General features: G+C 38.9%; 1 long non-coding RNA gene across 1 annotated transcript in view; it reads left to right on the forward strand.

The window, feature by feature from the left end:
- LOC117975476 (uncharacterized) overlaps window positions 1-15,754 on the forward strand; it is a 41,427-nt gene that overhangs the window by 21,906 nt on the left and 3,767 nt on the right. Inside the window, exons 3-5 of the long non-coding RNA XR_004665738.4 lie at window positions 11,345-11,398; window positions 12,953-13,110; window positions 15,538-15,628. This is a non-coding gene — a long non-coding RNA (uncharacterized LOC117975476). The remainder of the gene's footprint in view (window positions 1-11,344; window positions 11,399-12,952; window positions 13,111-15,537; window positions 15,629-15,754) is intronic.

Consider the following 15,754-nt stretch of genomic DNA (forward strand, 5'->3'; position numbering starts at 1 on the left):
CCTTGTAGATCCTTTCAGGCCTATACAGATAACGACCTCTTCCATTATCTGAACACAAACGTTAACTCCATTTTTTTTGATATTGTCCTTTGACACCAATGAAATTTTCTAGTTTAAGATCCAGCTCAAATTTCACCTCCACTTGAAAAGATTTTTCTGCTTCAAGCCCTTTAAGGGTCTCTCTCTACCCTTATTTTCAGGATAAAGCAAAAATGTCTTAATGTAACTCACAAAAACCAGTACAATCTGGCCTCTGTTTATTCACCTCGCCAGACTCATATCATCCCATTCCCCTATGTTTGTTTGCCGAGGTGGTGAGCTTGTGCCTTATTTGGCTTTTTATTAGGTTGGGGCAAAAGTAATTGTGGTTTTTGCCATTAACCACAATTACATTTGCACCAACCTAACAATTTCAGGAAATATAATAATCTTTGACATGCTAAATGCTATTCATTGTTAAATTGAGAAAAGGTAAACAATCTTCACAAATAAAATTACTTACTTTTGATAGCTCTTCCCCTTCAAAGAATCATGGTTTAATACAGAGTATTGGCTGGGTGCAGTGGCTCATGCCTCTGCTCCCAGCTCCTCAGGAGGCCAAGGCGGATGGATGGCTCCAGCACAGGAGTTCAAGACCAGCCTGGTAATGTAGTGAGACCTCATCTCTACAAATAAATACATACATAATAATAAAGAATATTTCTTTTCTAAGTTCACTGATTACTAAGAAATTTAAGACTTCTGCACTATAATTTGTAGCCAATCATCCCCAGAGCCTTAAATGCCCATGTTAATCATAAATATGACATATGTTTCTTCTATGTGAAATATTTCTTCTAAGTAAAACATTAGTACATTTACATCTGTAGAATTAGAAGGGACAATTAAAAGGGACAATAGAGATCATCTATTTTAAGCGCCTCAGATTATAGTCACATAAACTGGCTTGGGGGTGTTAAATGTCTTGAAAAGCATACCTTAGCTAGTTCGTGACAATGTTGAAGCTAGAAACTAAGTTCATTTATTGCCAATAATAATAAACATTTAGAGGCCCTACATGAGCCAGGTACTCCTCTAGACATGCTATGTATATTATCTCATTGAATCTTCACAATCCTGTGAGGTGATACTGTTATTATCTTCAGTTAGAGCAAAGAAGCTTAGCCACGGAAAGGTTGGCTAAACTTGTCCAAATTCCAAAATGCAAAATAATTATAATAAAAACCCTCAAAAAGATCTTTCTCTTTTCACCTTCTCAAATTTCCAAACCCAGATGTATCAACATATATAATGCATTAAAAATTAAACTCCTTCCATTAGAAAGTAGACTCCATCTTCTGACCCCTTGATCTGAGCTGGATGGTCAGTAACTTGACTCACTTTGACCAGTAAAATTGAGGCTGAAGTAACATTGTGTGACTTCTGGGGAAGTTATCAAAAAGTGTTGCAGCATCCAATCTCACCTTCCAGCTGCTCAGAGACTGTCATGTTAAGACACTCAAACTAGTTTCCTTAAAGTTGAAAGACTGCAAGAAGAGAACAGCCCAGACACCAGTAGATATATGTGAGGGAAATTGACTTGGACTGTTCATCGATTCCCACCATCAACTGACTGCAACCACAGAGTGAGACCATGAAAACAACTCTACTTACCTTAGCCCAAATTGCTGATCCACAGAATTATGAAAAAGTAGTTAGTTTTTCAAGTAAACATGCTTTGAAGCTATTTGTTATATAGTAATTGATAACTGACAGAGCATATGATATTGTTGTTTGATCGATTTACCGTGGAATTTCTCTTCCTATCATTTTGTTTTTAACTTTTCTGAGTCTTTAAATTTAAAGTAGGTTTGTGGTAGCCAGCACACAGGTAAGTCTAGTTTTTTTTTTTTATTTAATTCAACTGACAGTCTCTGGTGTGTTTAGAACATTCATATTTAAAGTGATTATTGATATAGTTGCATTAAAATTTACCATCTTTGTAATTGTTTTCTATTCATTGCATTTGTTCTTTATTTCTTTCTCCTGCTGTTTTTCTGACTTCTCTGGGGTTAATTAAGCATTTTTATGATTTGATTTTATATCTTTACTTGGTATATCATATATCTTTTATAAAAAATTTAGTAATATCCCTAGGGTTTACAATATATATTTTAAAATAAGTCCACCTTCAAATAACATTATATAACTTTATAAGACTGTACTCCCGATTCATTCCTCCCATTCCTTGTGACATTGGTGTCAATTATTTCACTTGTCCATATGCTATAGTCACCCTATACATTGTTACTATTATTACTTTAAATAGCTATCTTTTAGATCAATTAAAAATATTATTTTAATTTCACTTGTTCCTTTTCTAATGCTTTTCTTTGTATAATTTTTGACCTATATCATTTTTTTTTCTCTCTGAAGAATATCTTTAACATTTTTGCAGGGCAGGTCTGCTGGCAATGAAATCCCTCAGTTTTCTCCACAAAAGGCTTTATTTTTCACCGTTGAAGGAAAATTTTGCTGAATATAGAAATATAGATTGACAGGGTTTGTTTCAGCATTTCAAAGATTTCACCTCACTCTTCTTGCTCACATGGTTTCTGAAGCCAAATCTGATATAATCTGTATCCTTACTTCTGGTTGTTTTTTTTTTTTTTTTCCTTCTGGCTTCCTTCAAGATTTTCTTTGTCTTTGATTTGCTGCAGTTTGAATATGAAATGCCTGGTTGTAGGATTTTATTTTTAATTGTTTGTTTTGGACTTCTCTGAGCTTCCTGGATTTGTAGTTTGATGATACCGTTATTATCTTCAATTAGAGCCAGGAAGCTTAGCCACAGAAAGGTTGGCTTTGGTGTTTGTCATTAGTTTTGGGAGTTCTTAGCCATGTATTATTTCAAATATTTCTTCTGTCCTGTTCTATTTCTTATCCTTCTGGTATTCAGTTATACCTTTTGATATTGGCCCACAGTTCTTGCATATTCTATTCTTTTTTAAAATTTATTTTCCTTCTGTTTTTCAGTTTGGGAACTTTTAAAATTGAGCAATATTCTGGCCGGGCGCAGTGGCTCATGCCTGTAACCCCAGCACTTTGGGAGGCCGAGGCGGGTGGATCACGAGGTCAGGAGTTCGAGACCAGCTGACCAACATGGTGAAACCCCGTCTCTACTAAAAATACAAAAATTAGCCGGGCATGGTGGTGCGTACCTGTAATCCCAGTTACTTGGGAGGCTGAGGCAGGAGAATCACTTGAACCTGGGAGGTGGAGGTTGCAGTGAGCCAAGATCACGCCACTGCACTCCAGCCTGGGCAACAGAGTGAGACCCCGTTTCAGGAAAAAAAAAAAAAAATTGACCAATATTCAAGTTTACCTATTCTTTCCTTAGCTATCTCAAGTCTACTGATAAACCACCAAAAGGCATTCCTCATTTCTGCTACTGTTTCTTTGATTTCTAGCATTTCCTTTTGATTCTTTTAGTTTCTGTCTGTATTGACATTATCTATCTGATTTTGCATGTTGTGTACTTTTTTCCATCCTTTTTTTATTAATCATAGTGTAACTGTGTACCCTCATTTTTCTAAGAGATAGTTTTTTACTATCTTTCTTCTTCTCGCTCTCCTTCTTTTCCCCACTTCCTACTTAGGTCTTTAGAAATGCAGTTATAGCCTTTACCTTCTCTTCACCAGACACTCCCTAGAGGGCAAGTTTATTTAATTAGGTTGTTAGAAGCTCCAGAGTGAAACTCTCCTACCAGGAGGCTGCCTAAAGAAACAACAGTCCATCTACTACCTAAAGTATTTCCACTGTGAAACTCTCTCCCACCTGGAGAATTTTCTGCTGCTTTTACAACCTAGTCTTGTCCACAAAGGGACCAGCAGTTACCAGCTTGACCACCCGGTAGATAAGGCACCGAGGCTAGTATGCAGACCCCCTACCTGCTCACTGCCTCCTCTGCATGTCATTCATGCCAGCATGCTGGGCCCCCTTTAAAAGCACCCCACTTTCTGCTCCAAAAGTGAAGTGGTACCCATAAAGACAAGATCCTGCTCCGCTTCCCCTAAGCAAGCTTTGGAATAAAATGTCACTTTCTTTATATCTTGCTCCTGTTAATTGGAGTGACTGGACTTGTGTTTTGGTTACAAAATGTGGAGTGGGGAGTGACTGGACTTGTGTTTTGGTTACAATTTTTGTGGGTCATATGGGGAAGTACTTCATGCCCTGGGTGAGCTAACTTTGTCAGCCCAGTTTCACTACCAGGTGAGGTGTGGGGTCACCTGTGAGTGCCAGCTGCTCATGGCTAGCAGACCCCATAATGGGAACATTAGGAAACTTCCCAGAAGCTGCCAAAAATGAATTTGTTTTGGGGGAAGCTACCTTTTGACTCATGGCATGACAACTGCTGCCTTTGGTGCTTCACTGGTACAAGCAAAATGGCCTCTTAAGACGCTGACAAACTTTGAAATTGAGTGAGTAGTTGGAGTGTACCCAAACTGGGTGGCCTTGCCCTATTTAAGACTTGGCTCTTTTGGGGTGTCACTGGGGCCCTGCTATATATATATATTATTATTTTTTGAGATGGAGTCTTGCTCAGCTGCCCAGGCTGGAGTGCAGTGGCCCAATCTCGGCTCACTGCAACCACCATCTCCCAGGTTCAAGCGATTCTCCTGTCTCAGCCTCCCAAGTAGCTGGGATTACAGGCACCCGCCATCATGCCCCACTAATTTTTGTATTTTAGAAGAGATGGGGTTTCTCCATGTTGATGAGGCTGGTCTTGAACTCCTGACCTCAGGTGATCCGCCCACCTTGGCCTCCCAAAGTGCTAGGATTACAGGCATGAGCCACTGCGCCTGGCCCAAGGCCCTACTGTATTTAAGACTTGGCTGCTAGTGATAGCATTTGAGCATTTTATGCATTTGTATTTATTTGAATATGAAGTTCCATAGGAACTTGGCTCAGACTCAGCTTCCTGAGGAGCCATTTGGAACTGGGGCGGGGGATTCAGGACTTCACCCAGACCCTTGACTGGGGACTCATTTGGAAGCACATCATTTGCGTGTGTGAATGAATGACTTTTTGTATGGGCCCTATTACCTTTCTTTGCTCTCTACCTCCCATTTCACCCTCCTGACTATCTCGGAGAGCTGCCCACCTAGGGTGCTGAGACTCTCCCTGATAAATGAGAAGGGTGGGCCTGGTGCCCCCACACTGTGTAATAGTTGGAAGGTTCCCAAGTTTCCATCTGGTCACTTTACCTTTTTTTTTCTTCTCCTCCTTTCTTTCTCACACCCCACTTGTGAAACCTGGCTCTTATGCCCAGTACGAACTTCATAGGGGCATAGGCCTGGCTCCTGTGCAGGCTGTCTTTCCCTCTCTCTTCTTTTCTCCCTACTTTAAATATGCTGTTACTAAGCTGCTGGTGCTGAGATAGGACTCATGTGGTCTAACTAGAATGTAAACGTTGGAAACTGTTTTGAAACTGAGGGAAGAAAAGATGAGTTTGGGTTTTCTTCTTCTTTTTTATAAGGAAGGGGTTTCTTTTGGAGCCAGGAGCTATGCAACCACCTGGGGTTAGGGGAGCGGGGATGCCAGAACTCCTTTAGCCGCCCCAGCTGGTGTCTAGTAGGTCACGTGCCCCTCCAGTCCACTGTCTCTTGATCGAGTCCAGCACTAGGACTCTCCTAGGTGTTGCAGTCCTTGTGGCCTCAACTGCCTTTCACGTTTATTTAGAGCCTCAGAACACTTTAGCTCGTGGTGGCAAGGCTTGTAGGAACTCAAGGTCTGACAATTGGGATCAGTGATTTCCCTCTGGCTAGGGCTGGTTTAAATGCTCCCTCCATAGACAGGCATCAGCTGAATTTGCTCTGATTTTTTTCTTTCTGCTATAACAGGGCAGCACTGAGTTCAATGCCTTACAATTGGAATGCTCTCCCTCCCCCAGGACTCAGAGACACTCTTTGCCCCACACTGCTGCTGCCACAGTGGGTCAGGGCAGGGGGCAAGGGGTGGCATTGGTGATTCAAGAGTGTTTTTTCTACCTGTTCAGTTCCTTTTTCAGTGATACAAAGTTAAAACCAGGTACTGTGAGTGCTCACCTGATGCTAGATGCTTTAAGGTCATAAAATACTTTTATGAGTTATAATAATAATTTGACTTGCCTGTTTTACAGCTATTAGATTCTAGGTAAGGTCTAAGGACATACTGAGTTAGGTAGGTTCCCTACCTAGGCTGGAAGAGTCAGACGGTTGTCTGCAGCTCTGTCCCTTGTCCTGGGCTTTACAATCCAATATATGGTTAAAATTACTTACTTACCAGATTTTTCACAAAAAATAAAAGTTGCTGAGAGTTAACATTGTAACATGTAATTGAGACTACTGGAGAAACAGTTTCATACGCAAGATATACAAGGAAAGTAGAATGTGGTTTTGGTAAAAGGTTATAAGAAGGCATATAAGTATGATATGGTTTTTGTTAAAGGGAATGTAATTTTGTCTAATTCCGAGGTTTTTAAGGATTGGCCTAAGCTAAAAGAACGATAGAACAAAACTGAAAATTTAAACAAATTGTGAAAGATTTGTGAGAGATTAATCTTGTAAAAGAAGTTCTACGAGTGTGAGAAAGCTGGCTAAAATTTGAAAGGGATTATTTAGTTTTTCCATAAATCAAACATTAAAATAAAAGCACACTGATGCAGGACCAGAATCTGGGCCCATGTGTCTGAATAATAAGGCTTTCTTAGAAAGTTGATCTGCTCTTTAACACAACATTGTAAAGGATTATAAAAAATTTATGAAAATTTTACTTTATGGTCAAATTAATTAAGATTGGATAGATTTGTTTATAAGGTTTTATTGAAAATTGGGTTTAACATTAATAGTACACTAATGCAAAGGTGAAATTTGGCTTTCTCTTTTGAGTAAATTTTTGTGTAATATTAAAAAATAATAAAAATATTTTGTTTGCCTTTTGAATAAATGACAGAAAAAAGAAAGGAAAGAAGAGACAGATTCAGTTGGCCTCATACTGTCTTTACTGGGTTTTATTTGAAAAGCTGTCTATCCTCTATCAATAAGTAAAGATTTTTCCCTTTTACTTATAGTGACATGAGATTTTATTTTGTAATACCAAGTGTTTAAACCTTTGATATTTGACAAACTTTCAAAAGTCAAATTCTAAATTAAGTTCTTTTTTTTTTTTTTAACCTGTTTAACCTTTTCAGATATCAGGTCCCTTAAAGTCTAAAAGAGACATATTTGGCTTATTTGGTATATAAAAACCATGCAGGAAACATTGTCAAATATAAAATGGTGTTTACAGTTCTTTGAGTTATAGTCATATAAATATGTTTTGAGCATGTGTTCCAAAATTGTATAAGATTCCTGTAATTATGATATGTCTTAACATATGTTATCAGTAATAATTATGATAGTTATGCTAAATTACTATGTGCCACATAGCCAGATTTCCTTGTTGATTGTGTCTTTGTGGCTATTCTGAGACTTTTGTCATCCATAATTGTTATTTTACTCTGATTCTTTTCAAAGGTGGTTTTATAACCAGCTATAGGACTCTGAGAGGTGCTCTTGAAGGCAGGTTTCTAATAACTGGAGATTTTGACATTAGAATAAAGAAAAAAAAACTTCCAAAACTCCCATAAAAAGCTAATGCATTTATGAATATCAAACAGAACAGGAATAAATTACATAGACTGAACTAATGGAAGACTGAAATAATCTTTATGACACTTTGTTTGAAACACTGCTAATTCTTTGATTTTTTCAGAGTCCAAAAATCCTTTTTCCTTTTGAGCTATTTACAGCTTTTAACAGTTGAGTAAAGTACACTCCCCTGAGCAAAATTCGGATAATTTTTCTTTGTTTTTACCTGATTTCTCCAGAATTTGAAAACTATTTGTAAGTATACTTAATTTATGGCAGTATAGTTACCTGCATATGTTCAAGAAGAATCTGTTTTCTTCTGTGAAAGGACACCATTGGAGACACCAGTTATTTTACCAAGGCTTTGACTGAAATGGCATACTTCCAGGTATAAATAGACTGCTTTAAGGAATCAAAGTTGACTTATAGAGCCAATTAAAGCCTCTTGGAAAAAACTGGCCTCATACCTTGTCCATGCAGTCCCTGCACAGGATTTCCTGACCTGTAGTAAGTAAGAATGTCACTTTGTGACACGCCCAAGAGCCCCAAATTATCTTGAGACCTCAAGAAGAGGAATTCACCCAATTCATACAAGTATTTGCAAGTACAGATGAGTCTGTGGCTGTGCTCAAGGTTTTAAAAGGTCAATTTAAGATTTCTTATAAGTAAAAATTTCAGCAAAGCCAGTTTTAAAAGGAGCAAATATGACAAATAATTATTCTTGCTGCACTTTCTGCAAATAATCAGGCCAAGTATAAATAAGACTAAAACTTATTTTGCAAATAAATTTGTCCTATTATGATTTGTCTTTAGTATAACAGGAACTGGAGAGAGAAAAAATTATATTTCAGAAAAAACTATAGTACACCTGTTGTTTGATTCTAGTTTTGTCCTTTGTTTTAGAGTTTGTATTATTTTCTGCAATTTGGACTAAATCCTGAATTCTTTCTGGGTTACAGGTCCCTAAACGAATGCTTTCAAATTCCTTTTCCATTTTTTTTTTAAGACAAACTCTCACTTTGTTACCCAGGCTGGAGTAACAAAGTGATCTTTGGCATGATCTTGGCTCACTGCAAACTCTACCTCCCAGGTTCAAGCAATTCTCCTACCTCAACCTCCTGAGTAGCTGGGACAACAGGTGAGCACCAATGTACCTAGCTAACTTTTGTATTTTTAGTAGAGACAGAGTTTCACCATGTTGGCCAGGCTGGTCTTGAACTCCTGACCTCAAGTGGTCACCTGCCTCAGCCTCCCAAATTGCTGGGATTACAGGTGTAAGACTGTGCCTGGCCTTCTTCCATTTTTCTGATTTGGACTTGGTGAAATCACTACTACCTTATTCCTCATAATACAGGAGAGAAAAATGTGTCAGCCTGCTACCGCCCTCCTCTGTAACTAAAGATGCTTTGAGTCTAACATCTAGATAAATTGTGCCCAACATTAACCTTTGTTTTTCTTCTGTTTCTATAGAAATGCCTCTTATTAAAAATATGTTTGCCTTCATCACATACAGAGGACTAACCCATCTGCAATGCCACCTCCTAGATGAGACACAGCTAGCTAACTAAACTGATTCATTCTCAGAAACTAGACAGGATTTATGATCACTTTTGTGAATATTCACAGCTCTTCCTATAATCCGTTGAACACATATTTAACCAACCTGTTAACATATCTGGTTATAATTGGCAGTGGGGAATCTGCATGACAATTAAGACTAAATGCTACATAAAGATCCAAGATAATACAGGAAATGTCTTGATAGCCTGCAAGACACAAACCAACAAATCAAAGCTATTTCTAACCCCACATATTGCTAGATCAATAGTTAGCATTCAGTTTCAGGTCAGGATTGTCCTGGTGGTGGAAGCTACTTATCAGTTTAGCCCTGGCTGCAAGAATAGGCATACTTCTCTGCTTTGGATTTTACTACTGTTGCACCCTGTGTAGAGAAATGCAAGACAGGATTTTTCATATACTTTCCAGACCTCACAGTATAATGTTCCAACCAATATCGTCTGTAAATCCGGGTACTCATGAATATTTCCAGTTCCAAATAGATCAGTTCCATTCTGATGCACAATGACTATGCCCCTTTCAGCAGGAAGCAGCCAGAATGAATATGGCACCTAAATCCCATAGAAATGAAATGGAACTTGGCAGTGGGGAATCGTAACCCAATACTCCCATTTTTCTTTTCTTTTTTCTTTTTTTTTTTTTTGAGATGGAGCCTAGCTCTGTCGCCCAGGCTGGAGTGCAATGGCACGATCTCGGCTAACTGCAACTTCTGCCTCCCGGGTTCAAGTGATTCTCCTGCCTCAGCCTCCCAAGTAGCTGGGATTACAAGCGCCCACCACCACGCCCAGCTAATTTCTATATTTTTAGTAGAGATGGGGTTTCACTGTGTTGGTCAGGCTGGTCTAGAACTCCTGACCTCATGATCCGCCCACCTTGGCCTCCCAAAGTGCTGGGATTACGAGCGTGAGCCACCACGCCCAGCTATACTCCCATTTTTCTAAGAGATAGTTTATTTTCTCACTCTCTTCTCTTTCTTCCATTTCCCCATTTCTCTAGTTAACTCTTTAGAAATGGAAGTATAGTCTTTACAACCACTTCATCAGATACTCCCTACAGGGCACGTTCATTTAACTATGTGCTCAGAAGCTCAAGAGCAGAACTCTCCACCAGGAGGCTGCCTCGAAAAACAGTCCATCTACAATCCAAAGTGTGCCTGCTGCAAAACTCTCTCTCACCTGGAGAATTTTCAAAAGCTTTTACTACCTAGATCTTCCCATGAAGGGGCCAGCAGCCACCTGCTAAACTGCCCAGGGGTCAATAAGCCGCTGAAACTAATACACACCTGCTCCTTCTCCTCTGGATGCCATTCATGCTAGCATGCCAGGCCCCCTTTAAAACCACTTGCTTTCTGCTCCAAAAGCAAAGCAGTACTCTTAAAGGCAAGAGCCTATACTTCTTCCCCTAAGCAAGTTTTGGAATAAAAAGTCACTTTCTTTATACCAGAAGTTGCTTTTGTTAATTGGACTCTGCACGTGGCAAGTGGCTGAACCTGTGTTTTGGTTACCATGGCATTTTAAATTGCCTGCCTGATAGTACCAGAATCTGTGTCATATCTGAGTCTGAACCTGACGACTATTTTGTCTCTTCAGACCCTGCTTTTTCTTGTTTTTGGTATATCTTACAATTTCTGTTGTTATTGTTGTTGAAAACCAGATATATTGCCTAAGGTAATAGGTACCAAGAGAAGTCTTTAGTGTGAAAAATTATATTAATCTTGCTCGGAGTTAAAATGCGATTTAATCTTTCTTATAGCTATAGATACCAGAGATTTCAAATTCTTTCAGTGTCCTTGTTTTTGGCTTTAAGACTTCCTTTTGTATTTTTTCCTTAGAGAAAATCTGTGTCTTGTAGCTTTTTTGGCTGAAATCCACTTTTATTACATTGGAGACTTATTGGTGTAGTGTATGGTGTGGAACAGAGGGAGCACTCTAAAATCATCTGTGTCTTGGTCTTTTAGTGGGCTTGTGTCTTGGGAGATGACCTTCGCAAGTGTTTCAATTTCTCCTCCAGGGGGATAGTTTTTTTTCTCATTGCTCCCCATTTTCCCTGGCTGTGGCATTCTCAATCGACTTCCTTGCCGCCTTCTCCCCTGCTGACTATGGATTTTTTTTGTCCCTTAGGTGAGACGGGAAAGTGGGCTGGAGTTGAGCAGAGTTCAGAGTTCTCCTAGCTAGGTGAGTTTTCAGTATTGCCCTCTGGGGAGAAGTCCTTTCTACTGGAGACAAGTTCTTTGTGAGGGAGAAGGGGCTGGCAGGATTTAACAACGACTATTCTTTACCTCCTCCTACCAGGGCCGTTGGAAGATTATTCTTGAATCCTCAGAACCTCCCTGTGAGAACCCACTGGTATTTCTGGAAATACCAGTATTTCCAGTATTTCCACGCCTGCCCCCTGCATGACAGCAACCACGAGGAGTTTCTCACTCTCACATTAGACCATACTCAGGGTCTAGCAATTCATGAAAATTACTAGTTAAGTGTTCCTATCAGCTTAGGGCATCCAGGAGCTTCTGCTGGATGTGTGGCAAAAGTAAGCAAGTATCAGATGCTCTTGTATCTCACTGGATGTGCATATCTCTCCAGATGGGTGGCTGTTTGCCCTGAGTCCTTGGTTCTCTGGTAGGTCCAAAAGCCATTGATTTTTGGACTTACCAAAATCCAGTTTTTCTGGATGTAAGGATGGGACAAAATCCAGTTTGTCCAGTTTTTCTGGATGTAAGGATGGGAATGGCAACTTCTAAGTTCCTTACATATTGGAGCTGAACATGTGATATTTTCTTGAGTAAGATTTCCTACTACTAGGAACACAGGAAGTAGTTGTAACAGTGAGAACTGAATTATCTCCTTGTACTTGGCTTGGAGTCATTGAAACGAAACAAGGACTCCAATATGGTTTATACTCATACAGAGAAATTGATTTCGGAGGTATTTTAGCAGAAGTTTTTTGAGGAATGAATTGTTCATGCTGATAAAGGTAGGACTTGAGAATAAGCTATGACTGGGGTGAAGAGGCCCACAATAACTTGTAGGAACGACGGCTGGAAATATTAGGTTGTGACCAGGCTACAGTGTTTCGTTTGAAGTATGTTTTATTCTGTGGTCGTCAGCATGGAGTCACTAAAAGATCTCAAAAAGGTTAACAACTAGCAAAAATCTGAACAAGTAATCTGGTGACAGTACTGAATAAATTGAAAGGACACTGGGTTAGTAGTATCAAACTCAAGCTTTGGTATCTGAATAGAGATAAAAAGGAGAAACTGAAAAGCTATAAGATTTTAATAATGATAAAATCAGAAACTTGAGGGATGAAGTCCAGGAGCCTGGCCTACAATATGAAGAATTTGAGATGTGACTAGAACTCACAACAGAGTATTGGGGTTGAAGATTATATTTGAGTTTCGTCTGCATGGAGATTGTAGCTGAAACCTTGAATAAAGATGTGATACCTGGGAAAGAACAAGAAGTGGGGTTAGAACCTTTGTGGATGTGTAAATGTAAAGGGGTGGGAAAAAATAAACTTAATAGCAGGAAAACCGGAAGGATGAGAGTAAAACTAGGACAAGATGTAAAGAAAATTAATAAGCCATTAATTTATTTTAATAGCTTTAAAATAAATAAACCATTAATTTTGGTTTAATGGTTTAATTTAAAATAAACCATTAATTTAAAGTTTTTAAAATAAATTGGTGTTTTTTTTTTTTTTTTCTCCAACTTATGTCTGTTCTACAGGGGCATACTCTGGAGTACCCAAATCCAACAGTCCTGACAGAGGAAAGCAGCTTCCTGTATAGTTGACCTGGAAGGTCAACTTCTTGTCAGAGTTTTACATGAATTATTTTTATGGTGGAAATAGATGTAAATGTTCCACCAAAAATGATTTTTATCAGGTAAATATCCACATTTATGAGATAATGCTCCACTATTAGAATCTAATCAGGTAGAAGAGTGATTTATGTCAGCTGTAAAGTTGTGACGATAACCATATATAATACAGGCATACCATGTTTTATTGAGCTTTGCTTTATTGTACTTCACAGATACTGTTTATTAGAAATTGAAGGTTTGTGGCAACTTTGCATCAAGCAAGTCTATTGGCACAATTTGTCCAACAGCATTTACTGATTTCATGTCTTTGTGTCACAATTTAGTAATTCTCACAATAGTTCAAACTTTTTCATTATTATTATATCTGTTATGATGGTCTGTGAATCTGTGATCTTTCATGTTACTGTTGTAATTGTTTTGGGGGTTGTGAACTATGCTCATAGAGACAGAAAACTTAATCCATAAATATTGTGTGTGTTCTGACTGCTCCACCAACCACCTGCTCCCTCATCTCTCTTCCTCTTCTTGGGCCTCCCTATTCCCCGAGACACAACAATATTGAAATTAGGTCAATTAATAAGCTTACAATGGCCCCTAAGTACTCATGTGAAAGGAAGAGTCACACATCACTCACTGTAAATCAAAAGCTAGCAATGATTAAGCTTAGTGAGGAAAGCATGTCAAAAGCCAAAATAGGCTGAAAGCTGGGCCTCTTGTGCCAAATGGTCAGCAAAGTTTTAAATACAAAGAAAAAGTTATAGAAGGAAACTCAAAGTGCTACTTAAGTGAACACACAAATAATAAGAAAGTCAAACAGCCTTCTTTCTGAGATGAAGACAGTTCAAGTGGTCTGGAAAGAAGATCAAACAGGCCACAACACTACCTTAAGCCAAAGCCTAATCCAGAGCAAGGCCCTAACTCACTTCAATTCTATGAAGGCTGAGAGAGATGGAGAAGCTACAGGAGAAAAGCAGGTAGCTAGCAGATGTTGGTTCATGAGGTTTAAGGAATGAAGCATCTCCATTACATAAAAATGCAAGGTGAAAAGCAGCAAGTGCTGTTGTACAAGCTGCAGCATGTTATCCAGAAGATCTAGCTAAGATGATTGACGAAGGTGGCTACACTCAACAACAGATTTTCAGTGTTGACCAAACAGCCTTCTGTTGGAAGATGCCATCTAGGATTTTCATAGCTAGAAAAAAGTCAGTGTCTGGCTTCAAATCTTCAAAGGACAGGCTGATCCTTTTGTTAGAATGTTAAAGCAGCCATGATTTTACATTGAAGCTGATCCTCAATACCATTCTAAAAACCCTAGGACCCTTAAGAATAATGCTAAATCTACCACGCCTGTGCAGTATAAATGAAACAGAAAAGCCTGGGTGATAGCACAACCGTTTATAACATGGTTTACTGGATATTTTAAGCCAACTGTTGAAACCTACTGCTCAGAAAAAGAGATTCCTTCAAAATGTTACTGCTTATGAACAATGCACCCGGTCACCCACGTGTTCTGATGGAGATGTACTAGGAGATTCATGTTGTTTTCATGCCTGCTAATACAACATCCATTCTGAAGCCATGGATCAATGCATAATTTCAACTTTCAAGTCTTGTTATTTAAAAAATACAGTTCTAGGGGTATTGCTGCCATCAATAGTGATTCCTCTGTTGGAAATAGGTAAATCGAAAACTTTCTGGAAAGTATTCACTATTCTAGATGCCATTAAGAACATTCATGATTCTGGGAGGCCAAGGCGGGTGGATCACGAGGTCAGGAGATCGAGACCATCCTGGCTAACATGGTGAAACCCCGTCTCTACTGAAAATACCAAAAATGAGCTGGGTATGGTGGTGGGCGCCTGTAGTCCCAGCTACTTGGGAGGCTGAGGCAGGAGAATGGCGTGAACCCAGGAGGTGGAGCTTGCAGTGAGCCAAGATTGCATCACTGCACTCCAGCCTGGGCGACAGAGCGAGACTCCATCTCAAAACAAACAAACAAACAAAAAAACAGAATTCATGATTCATAGAAGGAGGTCAAAATATCAACATTAATGAGAGTTTGGAAGTTGATTCCAAACCCTCATGGATGACTTTGAGGGGCTCAAGATTTCAGTGGAGGAAGTAACTGTAGATACGGTATAAATAGTAAGAGAATGAAGTTAGATGTGGAGCCTGAAGATGTAACTGAATCACTGCAATCTCATGATAAACTTGAATAGATGAGGAGTTGCTTCTTACGGATAAGCAAAAAATGTGGTTTCATGAGATAGAATCTACTCTTGGTAAAGATGCTATGAACACAAAGTGACAACCAATAATTTAGAAAATTACATAAATGTAGCTGATAAAACAGTGGCTTGAGAGAACTGACTTCAATTTTGAAAGATGTTCAATTGTGAGTAAAATGCTATCAAACAGCATCACACACTAGAGAGAAATCTTTCATGAGTCAATTGATGTGGTAAACTTCATTGTTGTCTTATTTTAAGGAACCGTCACAGCCACCTCAACCTTCAGCAACCACCACTGTTCAAGGCAACATCCTTCAGCAGCAGAAAGATTGACTCGCTGTAGGCTCAGGTAATTGTTAGCATTTTTAAGCAATATTTTTAAATTAAGGTATATACATTGTTTATCTGGGCATAATGCTACTGCACACTTAATAGACTACAGTTTACTTTAAACATAACATTTTATGTACCTGGC

This window comes from Pan paniscus, chromosome 10 (assembly GCF_029289425.2).
Source record: "Pan paniscus chromosome 10, NHGRI_mPanPan1-v2.0_pri, whole genome shotgun sequence".
In the NCBI taxonomy this organism is placed as follows: domain Eukaryota; kingdom Metazoa; phylum Chordata; class Mammalia; order Primates; family Hominidae; genus Pan; species Pan paniscus.